General features: G+C 39.8%; 1 protein-coding gene across 2 annotated transcripts in view; it reads left to right on the forward strand.

Annotated features, from left to right (window-relative positions):
• NDFIP2 (Nedd4 family interacting protein 2) overlaps positions 1-19,052 on the forward strand; it is a 117,141-nt gene extending 98,089 nt beyond the window's left edge. For both annotated transcript variants that reach the window (XM_073664091.1, XM_073664092.1), the window contains one exon: positions 10,949-19,052. The gene's annotated coding sequence lies outside the window, so the exon portion shown is untranslated. The remainder of the gene's footprint in view (positions 1-10,948) is intronic.
• Positions 19,053-19,100: the final 48 nt, after the last annotated feature.

Genomic DNA, 19,100 nt, shown 5'->3' on the forward strand with positions numbered 1-19,100 from the left:
ATGAGCTTCAAGAGGTAGTCACCGGAAATGGTTTTCACTTCACAGGTGTGCCCTGTCAGGTTTAATAAGTGGGATTTCTTGCCTTATAAATGGGGTTGGGACCATCAGTTGTGTTGTGCAGAAGTCAGGTGGATACACAGCTGATAGTCCTACTGAATAGACTGTTAGCTGCTTTTTTCCTGCCATAATACAAATTCTAAGTAAAGAAAAATGAGTGGCCATCATTACTTTAAGAAATGAAGGTCAGTCAGTGTGAAAAATTGGGAAAACTTTGAAAGTGTGCCAAAGTGCAGTTGCAAAAACCATCAAGCGCTACAAAGAAACTGGCTCACATGAGGACTGCCCCTGGAAAGGAAGACCAAGAGTCTCCTCTGCTTCTGAGGATAAGTTTATCCGAGTCACCAGCCTCAGAAATCGCAGGTTAACAGCAACTCAGATTAGAGACCAGGTCAATGCCACACAGAGTTCTAGCAGCAGACACATCTCTACAACAACTGTTAAGAGGAGACTTTGTGCAGTGGGCCTTCATGGTAAAATAGCTGCTAGGAAACCACTGCTAAGGACAGGCAACAAGCAGAAGAGACTTGTTTGGGCTAAAGAACACAATGAATGGACATTAGACCAGTGGAAATCTTTGCTTTGGTCTGATGAATCCAAACTTGAGATCTTTGGTTCCAACCACCGTGTCTTTGTGCGACGCAGAAAAGGTGAACGGATGGTATCTACATGCCTGGTTCCCACCGTGAAGCATGGAGGAGGTGTGATGGTGTGGGGGTGCTTTGCTGGTGACACTGTTGGGGATTTATTCAAAATTGAAGGCATACTGAACCAGCATGGCTACCACAGCATCTTGCAGCAGCATGCTATTCCATCCGGTTTGCGTTTAGTTGGACCATCATTTATTTTTCAACAGGACAATGACCCCAAACACACCTCCAGGCTGTGTAAGGGCTATTTGACCAAGAAGGAGAGTGATGGGGTGCTACGCCAGATGACCTGGCCTCCACAGTCACCAGACCTGAACCCAATCGAGATGGTTTGGGGTGAGCTGGACCGCAGAGTGAAGGCAAAAGGGCCAACAAGTACTAAGCATCTCTGGGAACTCCTTCAAGATTGTTGGAAGACCATTTCCGGTGACTACCTCTTGAAGCTCATCAAGAGAATGCCAAGAGTGTGCAAAGTAGTCATCAAAGCAAAAGGTGGCTACTTTGAAGAACCTAGAATATAAGACATATATTTTCAGTTGTTTCACACTTTTTTGTTAAGTATATAATTCCACATGTGTTAATTCATAGTTGTGATGCCTTCAGTGTGAATGTACAATTTTCATAGTCATAAAAATACAGAAAAATCTTTAAATGAGGTGTGTCCAAACTTTTGGTCTGTACTGTATATTAAACTCCCAGAAACATAAGGACATGTTGATTTAATATAAAGGACGTCTTGTAACCTTCACAAAAATATTCATACCAAGATGCAGCCTATTACCTATAAGTGATGTTCTTTGCTGTATATTACTAGCTTCTACTGTTGATGATCTTTCTGAAGGTTACGTATAAGAACCAATGTAATTGAACATACGGCATCTAACCTCTGTCGACTTTACTCTGTACCGCCCCTGGGGCTCGTAGATCTCCTGAGCCTTTTCCCAGGCCAAGGGCTTCTCGCTTTGGCAGCCTAATGGTGCTCTGCACTGATGAGGGACAAGAACCCCTCTATAGATGGCTGTACATGGGTCTCTGACTTGGCTATAGACCTCCATACACATAAGACTAATGTGGGCTGAACACGCCGATATCAACAGATTCGCCTGATGGTCTAATGGGCATGGGGGGTGCCGGCCAAATGCCTATCGCATTGTTATTCCGGAGATAAGACGCCGGCTGACCTCATTCTCATACGCAACATGGAAGCACTTGGCCAAACGAGCACTCCTGTGAACGGGAGAGTGGTAAGCATCATCTGACGGCCATCTAGTGTGTTTGGCCAGCTTTATATCCCTGGTCTTAAATGGTGATGACTTATTAGAAGCTACCTGTGATAGATAACCCTTGTGAGAAAGTGTCTTCTGAAGAGATTTACTTTGCATACTTTCAAAGTCCTTGCACCCAGTGGCTTTTTGTAATGAATGCTTATTAATATTCACCCCAATGTTAACAGATTCCCGTTAAACATGATCTGCCGTGGGAGAACTTTTTTTTTTTCCTTGACATACAAGCCCCAGCATATTATATCATACAGACTGTGGTCCAAAGAAATCTCATGCTTCCCCAAAAGCTACAACATTAAAAACTACTGATAGGTAAAGTGAAAATAACACCAGCCAAGGAGTGAGCTCTATTAGGCTGAAAGTGAGCAGTCACTTCTTGAAGGTGTAGAAGTGGACAAGCGTAATACCATGTGTGCACGTTAAGGATTTCATTCCGTTTTTAAAGGGGGTGTTCCACAAGAACAACTTGTACTGTGAATAGGTTCTAAGTGATAAGTTGCTGATCTCAGTGGTTTCCACTACTGGTACCTGGCCCCTGGTTTGAATGGACCAGTTGTAGAACACGTGCACTGCTACTTCATTTACGGTCTTTGTGACTGATGGAGATAGCTGAACATAATACTGCAAATAACCTGGGGAAGGAGGGCTAGGATTGTTGCCCAATTACAAATTCTCAAATTCTGCACCTAAATCCTCCTCAAATTGGCCATCATCCCACACTCCATGTGAGTCGATTGGGCTTCAGTGCCTTATTCAATTGGTCAGAAAAGGATAGCCTTTGAGAAAATGAGTATGATCATTCTTCTTGCAGATTCCATGCAGCCGAAATTTAATTGTCTTGGATTACTAATGCAGATCCCCTTACAATATTGTATAGGAATTGCTGTGAGCAAATCCAGAGCATGTGATAAAAAGCCAAATTATGATGACTAGTCAACTGGGTCATAGATGCTCCAAAGCAGCAGGTGTTATGGGGTGTTACCGATATGCAGCGGTTAGTATCTGCTCAAAGCTGTCCAAGAAATGCAACCAGTGTTCTAGGCACAAGGTAAGGGGCGCCCAATACTCTTTGATGTGCATGGCAGACAAAGGCTTGCTTGTCTTGTCTGATTCCGCAGAAGCGCTACCATAGCCTAAATTGGTGAAATACTTAATGCCAAATATGATAGAGAGGCGTCACAGCACAAAGTGCATAACAGTTGGATGTATATTGGGTGGCATTGCTAAAGACCGATCAGAGTAGCCATGCTGGGCACATGACTATCTGAATAGGACCATGAAAGAATAGAACATAGCACTAGTCTGATGAATCATAATTTTTTACTTGTATGTCACTTATCTAGGGGTGAGATGGCACCAGAATACACTGTGGGAAGAAGACAAGTTGGCATAGGCAGTGTGATTCCGTGGGAAATGTGCTTCTGGGAAACCATGATACAAAATAGCTGAAGCTAAGGTCTTGGTGCCAGAAAGCACAGGATACCTTCACAGATCTTGTGGACTCCATACCTGACTGAAAGTCACTTGTAGTCAATCACAGCGGCATATCTGAAGGAAACCCACTTGTGGTGTCACATAAAGGCTACCCAGACCTGTAATAAACGGAGAAATGGAAATCATGCTAGAGTTCTTTCCATGTTCAGCAGTAGATAGTCTTCATCTTCGAAGTCAAAGGTTGCCACTTGTCCAAAGTTGCTGTCAATCCCATGCATACAGTTTTACTAATGATAGTAGTGACTGATAGAACAGATGGTATGCTGAACAGCTTTTTATAAAAAAAAATGTTCTTTGCCTACACTTATATTTAGAAAAATCAGATTAATTATGGTATAGCTTGACTGCTGCATGGCAGCTTTTCTCTTCCTTTCTGTCAGTACAACTCTAGTTTTGAAGTGTGTCACTTCTGTCAGTCCTGTTATTACTGATACACAGCCCCACAACCACAGTCTTCTCAATGGTGACTAAGGTTTGCATGTTTCTACCATCCAGTGTCCTTCAGATTACATGAAAGGGTTGTCCAAAAAAAATAAAAAAATTATGGCGTGGATTCACTTAACATAAAAAAAAAAATCATTGGCATATTCACTTTCCAACAGCCCCACGGATCCAGCTACAGACGTCTGAGCCAGCTCCAGAAGCAATGCCTGCTCTACTCGAAAGCCAGTGGACTGCTGCATGTGGCTAGAAGAATGCTTCATCAGATATTTCTCTGTTGTGTTCCTCTAGTTATCTGATCACTACTGCCAGTCTCAGGCTAAAACCTAAATTAGAAACAAAATGAACATATACCCTGCTGTAAGTACATAAGAAGCAGTAGTGCATATAAATCACATAAGGTACTTAGTAAATACTGTTCTTGATTAAAATAAAAAAAGCGTAAAAGCCATCCCACCAGCGCCAAGGTGTACCCAGTCAGGACGGTCCTAACCTCCTGTTAATAAAACCTTACCATGTGTCAAAATTAGCCTGAATGAGTAAGGACCGAGCAGGACCAGGCCCAAGTATGAACACCCTGCAATGGGAAGCTATATAAACATAATGCCCAGCTCAAAGAAAGTGTGGCCATGCCCTCGTGTACACTGAGAGCAAGAACCTAAAGCGAAACCGAAAGAAATGAACTGGAGTATAAGTTGGTGTACATGCAACGTGTAGGAGCATGTTCACACTGGTGTGAGGCAGTGGACGGATCATATGCGAGGGACGGTATGTGTCTCCTAAGATGTGCATATTGAACCCGATGGAGTGCATTGCTATCACCGACACAACTGTGATTGCAGCGCAGAATAAAAGTAAGTAAGTCCACTCCCTCCAGCCCCGATCTTATAAGTGGCTCATGTCCACAGATTCCTTTTAAAAACCTGCAGCAAAGGTTTGGGAATGTCAGTGTTGGGATTGCTAGCAGCATAGCAGGAAGCTCTGCAAGCTTGTGTGAAGCGGAACACAGGCCTGTGAAGGCAACGTATCTGACGCACCCTAAGTGACATGGCGTGGCCGTCTCGCACGGCAACAGGTTTACACGGACTGTGGATATCCCGGCTGCGATCCGGAGGACAGCTGTTGCTTTTTGAGTTGTGAGTTTTTGCTCAATAAAGCCATTTAAGTTGGACTTTCCTTGGGTCACTGCCTCATTACCGACAGTGTGAATGCCGCCGCACTACAATGTTGTGGAGAATGCGGACAGTGTGAACTGAGGCATACCCCAATACCAGCTGCATGTCTGTTATTAGACCTACCACATTGCAGCCCAGGCCCGCAGACAAAATGGAGGAACTGGTAAGGCAATTGGTCCTCACTCAGCGGCAACAGCAGGAGCAGTTCTAGCAGCAGCAGCGCACTAATGAACTAATTGTGCAGCAGATTGCGGCTCTGCGAGCGACGCCACCATCACCGGCCCCGGAACGTCGTGAGGCCCGGGACAAGTAAACATTTTTTTTGATGGAAAAAAAGTAAAAGCCATCCCACTAGCGCCAAGGTACCCAGCCGGGACTGTCCTAACCTCTAGTGGTCTGACTTCTGAACAAAGGGGACATCACTACTGGAGCTGCCCAAGACGTCTGGACCAGCCTCCTCTTCATCCATGAAGGCACTAGCTGGCGAGTTTGCTGTATTTTTTTTATATTTTAAAAGTGTTCATGCCTTAAAAAATAATTTTATAGAAATTTTGACAACCCTTTGTCTTCAACTCAAGTTAGAAGTGCAATTGAATTTTACAGGAAGTAATGTTGATGGCATTTCTATGGGAAAAAACCTCAGTGTGTTATTGGTCAAACCCTTGGATACCATTAATCAGCTGGATGACTCAGCACTACAGTCACTTTCCTGTGGTACCTGATATAACACCGGTCATGCAGGTTGGCCTGTGTCTGGTAATGCAGTTCATCTTTATTTAAAGGGACTGTGTCAGCACAGAATGACTGTTCAAACCAAGTATAGGTGCTTGGTCAACCTTCCCTCCTACTTGTTTTCTCTTCCTCAACCCTCCTCCTCTTTGATTGCCAGCTCTGGCTTTATGGAGCCAGAGAAGGACGGAGATGGATGGAAAATAAGTAGGTGAGAGGTTGCACTAAAATATTTGGCCACACTAAGGGTGCAACGATCGTGTCTGCTTGGTTTGAACAGTCATCCTGTGCTGATAGCAGTAAGAGGTCGGGTGAGAGCTTTTGATAAGAGGCATTGCATTAGTACTCATGGTCGATTTTACATAGATGGATAGATAGATAGATATATATCTGTGTGTGTGTATATATATTATAATATGTGACAGTCACTGGCAGAATACTGGAGGGGAGGTATGTTTCACTGAGGCTGTTGGCTTCAGTGATGTGAAACATGGAAGTCTTCTCCTGCATATTAGGTGCAGAGAGGGTTAATCGGCCATGTAAAAGGGCATGTTTTATAGGTGAATAACCGGAGTGCGGGCGAGATGTCATTCACCATATCTCCATCCCAGGTTGTGGTCTGGGCTTTAAATAGCCAGCCTTTTCATTCAGGTGGTGTTCAGTGTGTGGAAGCTAGCTCCCGAGAGAGAGAGAGGAGCTTGTGTTTGTGTGCTAAACTGGATTGTGTGCTATTTCTGAGTGGCTAGACCTTGGTCGAAGCAACCAGTTCTGTACCTTTTTTTCTTGTTTCCTGTTATGCCAGAAAAGCCATGTTTATGTTATGCACTTGGCCGTGATTTCTGCTGCTTCTTATAATAAACCACCAAGTCATTTAAAGAGACTGTACCTCCGAGTACAACAGAGCGAGCAGCTCTACCACAATATATACAGTTGAAACCAGAAGTTTACATACACTATATAAAAAGACACATATGCATGTTTTTCTCACTATCTGACATGAAATCAGAACAAACCTTTCCCTTTTTAGGTCAATTAGGATTACCATAATTTCTAATATTTGCCAAATGCCAGAATGAGAGAGCGAGAATGATTTAAGGCATTTTTATTACTTACTGCAAAGTCAAAAGTTTACATACATTTCATTAGTATTTGGTACCATTGCCCTTAAAGGGGTATTCCTATCTCTAATATCCTATTCCAATATGTAGTAGGTGTAATAATAATAATATTAGCAAATACCTCCAATTAGAAATGGAGTATAGTTTTTCTGATTCACGATGTCTCTTTCCTGATGTGCAGGCATTGCAGGATCTTGGGTATCAACGGTTACGACCACTATCAACTAGCTAACTGTCCCTATATCAGTGGACGTAACCAGGGATACCGAAGGTCCTGCAATGCTTGCACATGAGGAAAGCGAAATAGCGAATCAGAAATACTATACTAAATTTCTAATTGGAGGTATTTGCTAATATTATTATTACACCTGCCACATATTGGGATAGGATCTTGGAGATGGGAATACCCCTTTAAACTGAATGACTTGGGTGAAATGTTTGGGATATCCTTCCACAAGCTTCTCACAATAATTGGTCGGAATTTGGGCCCATTCCTCCTGACAAAACTGGTGTAACTGATCCAGGTTTGTAGGTCACCTTGCTCGCATCTGCCTTTTCTGCTTTGCCCATAAATTTTCAATAGGATTGAGATCAGGGCTTTGTGATGGCCACTCCAAAACGTTTGTTATCTTTGTTATCCTTAAGCCACTTTGTTATCCTTAAGCCACTTTACCATTTTGGCAGTATGCTTCAGGTCATTGTCCATTTGGAAGACCCATTTCCGCCCAAGCTTTAACTTCCTGGCTGATGTCTTGAGATGTTGCTTCAGTATTGCTACATAATCTTCTTTTCTCATGATGCCATCTATTTTGTAAAGTGCACCAGTCCCTCCTGCAGCAAAACAACCCCACAACATGATGCTGCCACCCCTGTGTTTCGCAGTTGGGATGGTGTTTTTAGGCTTTCAAGCTTCTCCCTTTTTCCTCCAAACATAACGATGGTCATTATGCCCAAAAAGTTCTATTTTAGTTTCATCAGACCACAGGACATGTCTCCAGAAATTAAGGTCTTTGTTCCTGTGTGCATTTGCAAACATTAATCTGGCTTTTTTATGTTTCTTTTGGAGTAATGCCTTCTTCCTGGCAGAGTGGCCTTTCAGCCCATGTTGATACAGTACTCATGTCCGTGTAGATATTGACACAATCTTACCAGCTTCCGCCATAATCTTCACAAGGTCTTTTGCTTTTGCCCTTGGGTTGATATGCACATGTTTGACCAAAGCACGTTCATTTCTAGGACACAGAACACGTCTCCTTCCTGAGCGGTATGATGGTTGGACATTCCCATCTTGTTTGTACTGGCATATAATTCTTTGTACAGACGAATGAGGCACCTTCAGGTATCATGAAATTGCACCCAAGGATGAGCCAGACTTGTGCAAGTCTACAATTCTCTTCCTTATATCTTGGCTGATTTCTTTTAGACTTTCCCATGATGATACATAAAGAAGCAGTGTGTTTCAGGTGTGCATTAAAATATATCCACAGGTGTGTCTAACTCAGATGTTGCCAAAAAATCCTATCAGAAGCTTCCAAACACATGACAGTATCTTATGGGCAGTCCAGAATTGTTTAAAGACATAGTAATCTTAGTGTATGTAAACTTTTGACTTTGCAATAAGTAATGCAAATGCCTTAAAACATTCTCTCTCTCTCATTATTCTGGCATTTGGCAAATATTAAAAATTATGGTAATCCTAATTGACCTAAAAGGGGAAAAGTTTATTCTGATTTCCTATCCGATATTGAGAAACATGCATATGTGTCTTTTTATATAGTGTATGCAAACTTCTGGTTTCAACTGTATATGTGTGTATTTGTATATACAAGTGCTTCTAACTAAATTAGAATATCATCAAAAAGTTATTGATGCAAAAGGAGCCCCGACCAAGTATTGAGTGCATTTACTGAACATACATTTCAGTAGGCCAACATTTCAGATTTTAAAAACATTTTTCAAGCTGTTGTTATAAAGTATTCTAATTTACTGAGATAATGACTTTTACGTTTTCATTGGCTGTAAGCCGTAATCATCAACATTAACAGAAATAAACACTTGAAATAGATCACTCTGTTTGTAATGACTCTATATAATATATGAGTTTCACTTTTTGTATTGAAGAACTGAAATAAATTAACTTTTTGATGATATTCTAATTTAGTGAGAAGCTCTTGTATAAGTTAATGGTCACAGAAATGCAGTACTTTGTAAATAAATAAAAATGGTTTTGTGTTGGCATTTTCGGAGACCCAGTACATTTATTTTTTAGTTGACACAGCTGTAAGAGCTTATTTTTTTGGAGAGTGACCTGTAGTCCTTATTGGTACCATCTTTGGGTACGTACAATGTTTTGATCTTTTTATTTCATTTTTGTTGCATCCAACATGACAAAAAATCAGCATTTGAGGCATTTGGATATATTTTGTCCTCTTCTTTTAATTGCCATATAGTTTAATTAATTTTATATTTTCATACATTGGCCTTCTACTGCTGTGGTAATTACCAAGTATGTGTGTTTTTTGTTTTTTTTAATCATTTCTTTATTTTCAATTTTAGAAAAATTGTGATTCAAACCTGTAATAATTTTACATTTTTTTTATATATATATTTTGTAAAAGTTTATACATGAACTTGAATCTGTGATTGTTTAATCGTTTGTAATATAGACTGCAATATGTCATCACTTCAGTATATGGTAAAAAAAAAAATGATGCTCTTTCTATAGAGCAGAACCCATAGACTTGGCTTTGTGGGAATACAAAGATGACCGTGACTGGGGTCTTCAGTAGGTTCCCGGCTGCCATGATAGCTCATCAGAGTCCTGTGATCTCATCACGAGAGACTGATGTGAGCCCAATGCGTGTGTTCATACAACAGAGCTATCTAAATGCTGCTGTCAGAGATGGCGGCGTCTATATAGTCAAACAGCAGTGATCGGAGCTAGCTCCAGTCTCTGCTGTTAGTCAGGTGGTGGCTCTTTAGCTCAGCTGGCACCTGCCGTGTATAGAGCGCTCTCAGTTCTTGAGCTCAATCCAAACACTTGCACCCAATATTAGACATACATCTATGTCCCACGTTTGGAAGGGCTTAACCGACAAGACATTGATGGCCCATCTTATAGGAAGCTGTGCTTGTCTCTATCTTCACCACAATAATTTTAAATTCATTTTTAGTAATTAACATCATGCAGGACACCTCTTTGCATATGCACTTTAGGCTTTTGGAGGATCTAGAAGGATGTCTACTGCGGCCATGTATGACATAGTCGCAGTGAATGTATGACCGTGAAACTTTCCTCGGCAGTGACAGATGACTGTGACTCAACCATCCGCTAATCGGCAGAGCTGCTATTCTTAGATAACACTATTAATATAGGCCATTCTGGTATTTCTCTGTGTTGTGACTAGTGGTTTTCAGCCACTAATGAGTCTACTTGCACGTTTCTCCGGGTTGATGTACTCGGTTAACATAACCTAATAGTAGACTCGTTAAGTAACAGACAGTAGACCATTGATGTCTTGTCAGGAATATCTCATTACTTGTTTTTTTAGATGTCTCTTTGAAAAGTTTCCAAACATTTTTAAGAGCTGAATAATTGGACTAATTTTTTTTTTCCCTCTAAACTTTTAACTTTCGGTGGAAGCAGTAGATCTGATGAGCACAACCCGTATTTAAGTTTAGTATTACTTTGAAGTATTGCTAGTATATTTCTAACTTTTTTTTTGCGACTAGAGATATGAAGCGCTGTCATTTCTGATTTGGGGTCATGCAGCAGTTCACTGTGATCTCGTAGAGTAGAATTGATTCTGTGCTGTTCTGAGAAGTGGTCCAGCTAGTAAAATCTGCCTTTAAATACGTCGCTGTATGAAAAATACCGAAAAAGAAAGCATTTTCTTAACATCACAGATGAGTTACAGCGGGAAGTAGCCTTACATTTATACAAAATATTGATCTCCGCTTTGCGTTTGGTTTCAAATGTCTATTTTTTTGTTTCCTTTTAGGCAAAAGCAAGCAGACATTCCTCTCTTTATCCAATGTGAATCAAGAAGGTGTAGAAGAGGCCAGATTAATAGACTAGAAGACTACTAAGAAAGAAAATGAATCTCTTGGTTTCCAGCAGCTCCCGTTGTTTGATAGAATTGTTGAATATCTCTGTAAATATCTCCTTTAAGATTGCACATTTGCCAAATGGAAGGTTTTCCACATCTTGACAGCCCATTTTTCTGATGCAGCATGTTAAACCTGACGCATTACTGGATGGTGTTCTACGCCTATGTTTTGTTTTGTTTTTTTATCACTGATACGAGCAAATATTTCAAGTATTAACCAATGTTTTCTTCTTTTTTCTTTTTTTAAATTTTTTTTTGTGCATACAATTTCAGCATGTAACGCTTTTTTCCTGAAACAAAGGCACAATTATTTTGCAAAAAGAAAAAAGCTGAAAAAAACGACTTGACTTATTGTAAATAGGTATCTCCATAAGACCATTTGGCGGGTTCATTATATGTAAGCGCTATGTTAAGTTAATTTAAATCTGAATAATATGTGTCTATTTTTACTAACATTACTTTTTTTTTTTTTGGTATGACTGAATAAGAGCGTAGGTTCCTGATTTAAAATGTGCCATACGATCACTTGTGGTCTCATCAGATTGCGTATCATTGTCTTATGTGTCAATGTCTAACCTGAGCAATGGCTGAACAAACTAATGGCCTTCAGAACGTATCAGAAAGTGTTAAGTTTCAACATGGCGGGTGAGATCAGTACTGGGCGTTCGCTTTGTACGAGTGTCTTTTGAATGCCTTGTTACTATATCATAGACACCATGCATTTGCCAAAGTACCAACCTTCTTACCAGCCATTTAAACATTTGACCAATCTCCCCAGCATGTAGTCAGAGCCTCTCTGAGCATGTCTAAAATTAGTTTCCAAGTGCCAAGAACAATAGCTTTGGTGCTCAAGGAAAATTAGAGGGATGCACAGACTGGTAAGAAAAAGGTTAAAAATGAGAGCCTCTGCGATCAACTAATGCACTCACAATTTTTAACCATTTTTTTTTTAAATTGCTACTTATTAGACTGAAATCCTAATGGGCAGATAGATCAAATTATAAAGCGCCTATTTAGTAGCCTGGAGGAGATAATAGCAGCAGCACATAGCAATACTCTGTTATGTAATATGCATTAGCAAGGAGCAGTGTGTATTGTGTCCTCCGTAAGGGCAAATGTGTCTTCATTATTTATTTCCCATGTAGCCTTCTTTTTTTATTTTCCTGTGCAGTTATTACTTCTGGAATGATAGCATTTTTTTGTAATGCTAATTAAGCTGTTGAACATTTTATTGCTGGAAAACATAATCTCATCTCTTAATCCCATCTACTCTGAGAGTTAATTTTGCACTTGATTGGAAATAGCTTCTCCATCTATTATGACTTGGGTAATGCAAGAACATATCTTGAAGGGTTTATCCCATTGATTATGGCCATACAAACAGTCCTGAAAAGCTGTTAATAGATATTTTAAAGTAATGTACAAAGTTTCATTCTCTTTTCAGAATTTCTTGCTTTCATTTGCCCCCCCTGTTGTGTTGCTGGGGATTGGCTCTGGATAAAATCTGTCACCTTCCCCTTCTGGCAGCTGATGGGTTTTGTCATTTTTTTTTTAAATTTTCCCTGTAGAGTAGGACCTCTGCTCCAAAAGCTAAAGCAGAGGTCATGCTCTTTTCCAGAAATCAGGGCAGAAATCCATCTATATAGACTGAACAAAAGATCTCAATATGGAGACCTGGTTGTGAGGAGCATGACTAAACGTGTGTCCAGCAGAACTTGGCCCATTACATGGAGTGCACATATCTGTATTCGTGTGTAAAGTTGAAACATTATTGTATTCTTTTTATATATATAAATTAATATGATTAATGACGGGGCAACCCTTTTAAGAGTTTGTATGGCTGAATTTCACACACACGGTTTTGCTGTTTTTTTTTTTCCCCAGTCTGTTAGTTGGAATTTTTCACTTGTAATTTTTTTTAGGTCATAAACACTCCAGCCAAATGTTAATTTAAAATTGAAATGCCTACGAAGCGTTTTTGTGTTTATTTTTGTTTGCTTTTTTGGGCGTGTTTCAAAACTCAGCATGCTTTAGATATGGGGTGTTTTGTTGGCCTTATTCCCATAGCCTTCACTAAAAGGCTTGAAAACACTAAGCAGAAAAAATAACACATGTTCCAAACATTACACCATAAAACCGCTGCAAACAAATGCTTGTAAAATCGTCATCATAAGTGCGTGAAGTTCATTACTGTTTTCACAAGCATTAAATAGCGCAGGAAAAGGTATGTGTGAACGAGCCCGAAGCAATGCATAGGAATTTCTTTTTTTTCCTAGTTGTGTGCCATGCCAGGGATGGCATAAGTTGCAATGGAGTTAAGTAATGTAACTGGAATATGATTTGGGCATAGTGTAGAATGGGTTTCAGCATTTTGGTATGTAAAATATGACATCCTCATTGAAATATTTTCTCTTGCTTTCTTGTGATTGTCCAGGTTTCAGTCTACTATAGATCTATTGTGTATCTTTAACATTAGGGATTATTTGTATTCGGATTCTGTCTGCTGTATGGAATGGACAACCATGCAAAATACAGTAGCTAGTGTACATACAATTATGAACCAGTAGTTCATAGACATTGTTTCTTCTCATTCAGTGGAATATTCAGCTGGAGCATTAACCTGGCCCTACCTTGCGGATAATGATACTTTGTAGAAGAACGTGGAGAGACTATTCACTATTAGCGCTGTAGTGTATGTTTAGTGATGCGTATGTGTGCATAGAAGTTGGGTTTTTTCTGTCTCCATCTATATTCCATGGGTAATAACACAGCCAAACTAACCTCATGTTATCACCAAATGCCAATGTGGACAAAGTCTTAAGCAGAACCACTAACTCTCATAGTGCCTTTTGCATTATGTGTTAACAAAATAGTTTCCATTCACAAAAAGAGAACATAAAACTACATGATTGCAAGCAAATATATCTATTGATATAGCCTCCAACAATATTGTGTCTGGTGGTGCTCTTCTTCCTTATTAACACAAGGGGTCTTCATTTACGAACATTACTTGTTCACTTGTCATTAACTCTGCAACCACCTTCGTAAATTTAGGTATGAACTATGTGACCATGTTACTTTAAGAGGTTTTCTCATCATCATAAATGAGTAAAATTACAAAGGAATTGCAAAAACAAGGAGCTTTGTAATCTATGTCTTATGTAAAATCCTCCCAATAACGGAGAGTACAGTTTACTGCTTGTAGCCAGCCACCTTTGCAGTCTACCAGAGATAGCTGATCTAGGCAAGGGGCACAGGACTTGTAGGCTGTATCCAAAAAAAAGCTTGTAAGTGCTGCCCTGAAGCTGGCACATTCAGTGCTCTTGTTTTCTTCCAATGCCAAGCTACCTCTGCTGGCAGTATTGTAGGGCACATTGCAGGCCACTGGAGTACAATGTTGCTGGCCCAAATTGTCAATTATTCTGGAGCGCAGTTCCACCCACTGCAAGCCGGAAGCCTGGAGGCATGGGAGCTGCGCACTCATAAAGAGTGTTCCTGAGAATATCCTTTATAAGAGAGGCTACAAAATGTTTTAAGGAGGACCTATCACTTCCTGGGAAGCTTCATGAGGGACATGGAGACCAAAATGTAACTCTTTCTCATATTTTTATAATTAGTAAAAATAACCTTTCTAATTGATTAACAAAAGCTCCAAGATAGGAAGGCTGAAATCGGCTTTCTACTGTCTCACTATCTTAATAGCTGTGTGAGACTTCTTGCTTCTGAGACATACCACTGTCTGGGAGATGGTGTGCAGCATGCAGACACAGGAGATCTGTGCTGCTTTGTTCATGCTGGATGTAGTGATGTATTAAGCAATGTACAATTGATCTTGTTTTTTTTCTGGAGCAGCATGAGGAGGCTAGAAGAAACCACTACACAAGTAAAATGTTACATCTCCTCTGTTGGGAGCTCTGACTAATCTAGTGAGAGTTTTAGATTAATCCTTTCGAAGCTGCTAGGTACCGAATTGATTTGTTCCTCAGATAAGAGTACAAACTTCGTTGATCATTTCCCTCCGGACACTTACTACAGAAGAAAAAATAAAGTTTTTTTTTCCTGATGGGTCCTCTTTAAACTACTGATGATGAGCCACGTTTAGAAATCCTGGATTTGTTGCAGATGGCAGGCAATCTGAGCTCTGCTTTTGTCAACCTGTTCTTGATAACTGAAAGCTACATTATTTGTTGCTATTGGCCCTTTTGTTATAAATGATGCCCAAAGTGTTCAGAATTAGCAAGGTTCATAATTTATACTGAAATCCAAGGGCGGTACAAACAACTACCACTTGTTACATCTTTCACTATTTTTTGTTCCCATTGCATTGGCAGAACTGCCATTCAATTTTAGACAGCACACCTGAGATGCTACGTATTGTCATGTCGTACATTTTTCATCTGATAGAAATGGCAATCCCTTGCTTCGATTGGAAGAGTTGTGCAGTAGATCATTTTACTATTTTTCCTCAGTTTGGACTGTGCTATGAAGCAGTGCAGTGTATAGAGGCAATCCTATGCAGTTCTATATATATGGCCTATACAGCGTTTTCTTAAATGCACTAAAACCCAATGCACAGAACTTTTGCATGGGTCATTATCTTCTGGGGAATCCTTGGTGCTTTATTCTCTTCTCTAGTATCCATGCTATTTTTCTCTGTCAAACCTGGAATGTGTCAAACAGATGTTATGTATTTAACACTTGTCCACAAAATCTGCTATGTTCAGAAGCTATACAGTGCCTGTCTTCCATTCTCAATTGTCCATCTAAAATAGCCATAGTCAACTTCAAGAGTAATACACTGGAGCTAAAGATTACCTTGTTTCTAGACATACTCCATAAACAAGCACATGTTGATTTGGATGGGATCTACATATTTCTCAAATCTCAATTCAGGTTCCCTAGGGCAAAATTTCTGCTGCATTATTTTCACGTCCAGAAAAATGAGACTTAAAGGGGTATTCCTATCTCCAAGATCCTATCCCAATATGTCATAGGTGTAATAATAATAATATTAGCAAATACCTTCAATTAGAAATGTAGTATAGTTTTTCTGATTCATTATGTCTCTTTCCTCGTGTGCAGGGCATTGCAAGACCTTAGGTATCCACGGTTACGACCACAGATACAGTGCTGTGCAAATTAATTGGGACAAAGCATTTTTTAAGTAATATTGTAAGTTGGTTAGCAGTCAGTGGTTCAAACCAGTTTTAACTGCTTTGAACAGGTGTGAGTGTACAACCTTGAGTAACAAAATGTGGTTTGACTGGTTTTAGTCAGAAAATAACAGCTAGCTGCCCCCTCAACTTCAGTTGAGAGCTTGTTTCTGTGAGGAGTGGTTTAGTGTACTTTTTCTCTCAGTGTGATTCGTGCCTGTAAAAATGGATGTTACTCCACGGAAGAGGTCTAGAATTATTACTCTTAATGAACATACAAGTCTGACTGTAAGAGAAATCGTTTTCACCGTTGGTATTGGAAAATCTACCGTTTCAAGAATAATTCGCAGACACAATGAAACTGGATCGTTTTCTCCAAAACGAAAAGAGAAATGTGGAAGAAAAAGGAAAACAACACCAAAAAATGATAAAACATTTATCAGTAATAGTAAAATTAATGTAAGAAAAACAAGTAAAGACCTCCAAAGAGACTTATTCGCTGCAGGTATTGATATTAGCGATTCGACTGTACGGCGCAGGCTTCTGGAAGTTGGTTGGAGGGCAACAAAGCCAGTAAAAAAACAACTTCTGACATCTCCAATGAAGGCAAAATGACTCGCATGGGCAAAATAGTATAAATCTTGGACAACTAACCAGTGGAAAAAGGTAATTTTCAGTGATGAACCCATCTTTTTGTTCAAGGGTACAGAACAAGTGTTAGAAGAAGCAAAAATGAACCATTGTGAGCTGATCATATTCAACAAACTGTAAAACACCCTCAAAAACAGATGTTTTGGGGCTTTTTTTACAGCTGATGGTACAGGGAGCTTATTTTCTGTTGATGGTATGATGAATTCATCCAAATACATAGTCATTTTAAAACGTTTTATTGTGCCATTCATGCGTAAACTTGAAGGGACATTCCAACAAGATTTGGCTCCATGCCACAATTCCAAGTGTGTGAAGAAATTCCTGGAAGAAAATAAAGTAAAAGTGCTGGACTGGCCTGGCAATTCACCAGACTTAAATCCCATAGAAAATTTGTGGAGCATTGTGAAGAGACGTCTTGGCAAAATGGACTGTACGACCAAAGAACGCATGATAAACTGTGCCATACAAGTGTGGTTCCATGATGAAGAATTGAAGAATTTATGCAAAAACTTGGTAGAATCAATGCCAAAATGCATTGAAAATCTCATATCTGCTAAAGGAGGACACATTTCTTACTAAAATTAGTATGTAACAGTGCATTATAACATTTTATTATTAAATATTCAAAAATGTGTGGTTTTTTTGCTTTGTCCCAATTAATTTGCACAGCACTGTATAGTGACAGCTAGTTGTTAGTGGTCGTAACCATGGATACCTAAGGTCCTGCAATGCGTGCACCTGAGGAAAGAGACATAGTGAATCAGAAAAACTATACTACATTTCTACTTTGAGGTATTTGCTAATATTATTATTATTACTACACCTATTACATATTCTGAAAGGATCTTGGAGATGGGAATACTCCTTTAACTTGCAGGGCAGAGCTGAGCTCAATTTCCTCATAGATGTGAACCAAACCTAAAACTTAGTAGCTAGCAACACTTTTCTCATTTATCCTGTGACTAGGTGATGAGGTGTGATCTTTGGTCAGCCCCTTTAATGCCCGTTAATGTCTCTTATCCAATTTTTTTTGATGGACAGATAGTTTACGAAATGCCAACAACTTAAGGTGCCCATGCACCATAGAGAGCGGTCAGGTAGCCCTTGATTCAAACCACAACAGATTTATCCTGTTGCAAATTACTTTTCGTCTAGATGTACTGTACTTGAGTAAAACATAAAATCTTAGCCTTAAGGCAGATGGGCCCCAAAGATGCTACAAAGCATGTATTCCCCAGTAATGATGTAGATCCCTAGTATATTAAAGGGGTTGTCCACTACTATTTAAAATATGCCAAAGCATTTTTACGATGAAAAGCAACTTCTTTATAATTACCTCCCTCTGCCTTTTCTGCCTGTGAGTGGCACTATCAATGGCCTCTCACAGGCAGCACGTGACCCCCTGCTGACGTCCCGTCTATTGAGGCGTGGCTCAGCGCTGGGGTCCCCGTGGTGGCTGCTGGCTTATGGGCAGGGTTACCCCACCGCGCGCTTTCCCAATGAATGGGGAGAGGTAGAGCGCGTGGTGGATGCTGGGTATGACGTGCGGGGATAACCCCACCCACAACCCAGCAGCCACCGTGGAACGCGGAAGACAAAGACCCCCGGCTGATGCCTGTGAGTGGCCAGTGATAGCGCCACTCACAGGCAGAAAAGGCAGAGGGAGGTAATTACAAAGAAGCTGCTTTTCATCATAAAAACGTTTTGGCATATTTTAAATAGCAGTGGACAAACCCCTTTAATGCATAGATTACACTATTGGAGAGTTGGTAATTAATTAGACCGTAGCCCAGTGGTTAGAAGTACATGGTAATTCCAGACATTGCGAGTCATAAAGGGCCGATATTAATGGGGATCAGGCATTACAAATGAATATTCACTTTCTGTTAAATATTCATTTTGTTGATCTTGTGGAAAAAAGTACATTTTTATTCTTTCATTGCATCAAAGACCTTTGATTGGGAATATCAAACATTCTTGATGGATTTTAATAATTATATGATTTTGCTATTTAAAAATTGTAATGCTGCCAAAAAAAGCACCAGACTCTTTTGGAGTGCAGAAAAAATTGCTTACTGGTTGATTTGCACACTTTTTTCTTAAAATTCATCTGCCTTTTTATTTTTCTATTTTCAATGTGTATGTGTATTGTAAGTAACTATTCAATAAAACACCATTTTGTTGAAAGAACATATCAATGCATTTCGAGACTTTATTTGGTCATATTTGTGCATATAGTA

Source organism: Phyllobates terribilis, unplaced genomic scaffold (genome assembly GCF_046119375.1).
Source record: "Phyllobates terribilis strain yellow unplaced genomic scaffold, ASM4611937v1 Scaffold_2__4_contigs__length_985480577, whole genome shotgun sequence".
NCBI lineage: Eukaryota > Metazoa > Chordata > Amphibia > Anura > Dendrobatidae > Phyllobates > Phyllobates terribilis.